The sequence below is a fragment of the Cololabis saira genome, chromosome 7 (genome assembly GCF_033807715.1).
Source record: "Cololabis saira isolate AMF1-May2022 chromosome 7, fColSai1.1, whole genome shotgun sequence".
Classification (NCBI taxonomy): Eukaryota; Metazoa; Chordata; class Actinopteri; order Beloniformes; family Belonidae; genus Cololabis; species Cololabis saira.
In genome coordinates, this window is record NC_084593.1 from 45,345,001 (window position 1) to 45,349,370 (window position 4,370).

Consider the following 4,370-nt stretch of genomic DNA (forward strand, 5'->3'; position numbering starts at 1 on the left):
CAAAGCAGAAAAACATTTCTTCAGCAACGCTATCACTCACATGCACTTAATTTAAATACAGAGGCTCTAAGCAGAACTAAAAAACCCCAGAGCGTCTTCATGTTCAGTCCAGATCCAGATGTGTTCTGCAGTGCAACAAACAGCCAGGTTTGTGATCCGAGCAGGACACGAGTATCTCCAGGCCCGGAGGAATCCAGATTAGCCTTCTGGTTTATGTTGTAGTGGAGTTCTCAGTCCCTGAGCAGGTTTTATTCATGGTTTACTGATACCCGCCGTCTCGGGTTACTGTGGGGGAGGGACGCCATATCAGCCCGTCTTTGTCTCTGCAGCCCCCCACTCACGACTGAGAGCCTGCTCTCTCTCCCTTCAGCCCACTGCATGTTTTAAAGAGAAAGCTGAGGCTAAATGTGACGGATCAGAACCAGATCTTGTCACATTGGGAAATGGATGAGTTGTTAAATGTATATATCTGTGCAGTGAAGTTGCAATACTTGTTTTTGAGTTGTTTTTCTCCCACTAGAGCCCATTTCTGCCCTCCGGTAAGACAACCATGTGACTCAGGAGTGGGACACCCGGGGTAAATAAATACGGCTCACAGAGACCTCTCTGTTGTGTTACTTCGGTATCACATATACTAAAATTGGAACGATACAGAGAAGATTAGCATGGCCCCTGCGCAAGGATGACACGCAAATTCGTGAAGCGTTCCTCATTTTTCCTTTTGATGCGTCCACCAACTCAAATATAGTTTTATATTAGAGTTGGTGGACCGTCTGAGACTGTCTGACCTGAGTTTAATCGCAGATTTTAGCTAGAATGTTCCCTCAGTTACAAGAATCCACAATCTTTCTCCAAAGAAAAGAAAATCTTCATCCCAGAGCCTTTTTCAGAGTAAAAAGTTTTGTATTTAACATCAAACATAAAACCTTTAGGCTTCAGCGAAAGCTCTGGTTACACATAGACTTACAGGAAGCACAGGAGGATGCGCTAGTTTCAGATTTTGTCATTTGCCAAGAAGTAGGAAGCAGTCCCTCAACTCTAACTGTAGAATATCTGATTATATGCGTTTAACCGTTTATGACGGACTAGAGAACAAGTATATTGTTACCTGCTGTAGCCATTTTTTTTTCACGACTCTCTGTCAAACCATTCAAAAGTTATAACAGAAAATAGGGACAACCAATCAGAAGAAGGGGCGGGTCTAATTTAGGCCAATGAAGGTCAAGGACTCAATACTGAGTCCGATGACACCACCCACGACTCTCTATGTCAAACCATTCAAAAGTTATAGCAGAAAATAGGGACAACCAATCAGAAGAAGGGGCGGGGCTAATTTTCCCCAATTATGGTCAAGGACTCAATACCGAGTCCGATGACACCACCCACGACTCTCTGTCAAACCATTCAAAAGTTATAGCAGAAAATAGGGACAACCAATCAGAAGAAGGGGCGGGGCTAATTTTCACCAATTATGATCAAGGACTCAATACCGAGTCCGATGACACCACCCACGACTCTCTATGTCAAACCATTCAAAAGTTATAGCAGAAAATAGGGACAACCAATCAGAAGAAGGGGCGGGGCTAATTTTCACCAATTATGATCAAGGACTCAATACCGAGTCCGATGACACCATCCACGACTCTCTATGTCAAACCATTCAAAAGTTATAGCAGAAAATAGGGACAACCAATCAGAAGAAGGGGCGGGGCTAATTCAGGCCAATTATGGTCAAGGACTCAATACAGAGTCCCATGACACCACCCACGAGTCTTTATGTCAAACCATTCAAAAGTTATGGCAGAGAAAAGTTTTCTAGGGGGTGCTGTTGAGCCATTTTGCCATGCCCATTAATGCAAACCATTAAATATCAAATGTATCACCAGGCCTGGCTTGCATGCAAAATTTGGTGACTTTTGGGGAACTATCAAATATGGACCAATTAGATGAAGGGGGGGGCGCAGTTTTTGGCGTCTAGCGTCGACACGGTAACACTTTTGAAAGAGAAAAGTAATGCGCGTCGTCGCAGGATGGAGACGCACATTTTGATGTATAACACACCTGGGTGCACGTTACGGTTCGGGCCGTATTAAAGGTATTATCCATGATTTTGGAGAGCTAGCAAGATTTGAAAGTGGCACCTCCTCTAAGCTCCGCCCCCTCCCGTCAGCGCTCCGTCCAAAGCCACAAACTTTGGGGAACGCGCATTTGCAGGAGTCGAGTTTTCCAGGACATTTTGGACAGCACATTTTCAACAAAACTACCCCATGTCTCATTCACCTGTAAGCGAGGCCGGTTTTGGGGGGGGGCAGGGGTGGGCTGTGTCCACCCAAACGTGCATCCTGCCCACCGGCGTCTCCATCCCGGCAAGAGTGGAGAGCGGAGAGCGGCTGGCGGTGCGCTGCAGGCTCTAGAGCCACGACTACGCCGTAGGCTACGGCGTACCCTACGGCGTAGCTGTGGCAACAAAGCCTGCACGGCACCGCAGCGCTCCGCCAGCCGTACCGGCGCTCTCCGCTCTCGCCGGGATGGAGACGCCTCCATCCCCACGGACCCCCATACTGCTTCTGAGCTGGAGCTGCTGCGGCCCTTCAGTGCGGCTTCACGTGTCCCCGCGGGCTGCTGCTGCTGGGCGGAGAGTCCTGCAGCAGCAGCCCGGACTATCGGCTCTGCTCCCCGCTCTCACACACAGCGGGACCGAGCCGCTCTGGAAATAACTACATAATAACTACATACTGGGGGTCCGTGGCAGAGGGGAGGGAGGGGGGGTTACACTGGGACACTGTGAGCCCAGGAGGACCTGTGGGAATTGGACACGGGGGGCTGGAAGTGAGTGCGCGCATGGGATAGGGGTGGGGGGGTCGTGGGCGGGATGAAGGCATCTGATTGGTTCTTTCCCCCCCTGCCAAGCCTCTGGTCCTGGACCAATCCGTTTCATTTGTGTTTTTACATGATTTAAGCTGGGAGGGGTAGGAGGGGGCGGGGCTTAGAGGAGGTGCCACTTTCAAATCTTGCTAGCTCTCAAACATTGCATACTATAACTTTAACTGCAGAAGGATTGGTATAAATTGCGCCAAAATTACGCGATTAATTCATAATGTTCAAAATGGCCGACTTCCTTTTGGGTTTCGGCCATGGCGCCAAGAGACTTTTCTTTAAAGGAGCATGAGGCTCATTTTAAGAAATGAGACTCTCTAGCGCCACCCTTCACCACGACAGCCGCCGGGGGTACTGCAGCCAACAGTGAAGCCGGCACGGGAGAACGGGGAGAACGCGCATGCAGCGTCATGTGACATCACATCCACAGCCCAGCGCGGGAAATTCGGAGTCCGAATTGCAGCACATTTTGCAGCACACAGCCTGTTCAAGGCAACGGAGAGATACACTAGAGCAGGGGTTCTTAACCTTTCTGACCTTGAGGCCCAATTTTTTCAGTACAGAGTGGCCCGGGGCCCATTCAATATTAACACTGGGGTGACGCAGGGGTATTCAACTAAAACTTTAAGAGGTCCATTTAGAGAAAATGTACTCAAGCGAAGGTCTAGAACATCATAATATATATATATATATATATGTATGTGTGTGTGTGTGTGTGTGTGTGTGTGTGTGTGTGTGTGTGTGTGTATATATATTCAAGTAGCCTCACAGTTGTATCAACATCTGCATCTGACTGTTTAAACAAAGTACATTTGAAAAATATTTGCCACTTAACATGTGTAACTTGAATTACACATGCTTTTTTCTCTTATTAGGTTAAAGAAGGACTGCAATTAAAAAAATATTTTATTTCTCTACCAGCAGTTTGAATTTCCCCTTTTCTTTTTTAATTGTCTCAACACATTTTTATACTAAATGAATATAAACACATCTTAACAATTTAACAGTTTTTTTTTCTTCCCTTCTTATAATCTTATGGCCCCACTTTCTGTCATTCAGTGAGAGAATTGAGCTCTAATTTCTCCTGTCAGGACTTTAAAACTGGGCTGGATGGTGTCAGGTTCTCATATGCATGTGGAGGTGCTCATTGATGAGCCTGGAACAATATTTAGTTTTAATTATGTTCATTGTGGAGAAAGCTGCTCCACAGCTGTATCTGGACCCAGACATGGGCAGGATGTTTTAAGATGGTCAGCTTATTTTCTGTGACTTCAGTTCAGACTTGAGTGAATATTTTTGATGAAAAACTTTGTGTTTTGTTTCAGTGGCGTTTCACTTTCGCACTTTGAACACCGCGGTATCTGAACGTATGAGACACTGGTTTTGTCCCAGTGGGAAGACTGAACCAGGATTAATCTAACCCTAACCTTGATCAGCTGCGACTGGTACGAGCCCGCAGCTCTGGCCGCGCTGCAGCCGATCCGATGCTTTTG

The 4,370-nt window shown here is 46.9% G+C and overlaps 1 non-coding gene across 1 annotated transcript; it reads left to right on the forward strand.

The window, feature by feature from the left end:
• The first annotated feature begins 611 nt into the window (after window positions 1-611).
• Window positions 612-717, forward strand: LOC133447783 (U6 spliceosomal RNA). Its single transcript, XR_009782945.1, has one exon. It is a non-coding gene; the product is annotated as a U6 spliceosomal RNA (small nuclear RNA).
• Window positions 718-4,370: the final 3,653 nt, after the last annotated feature.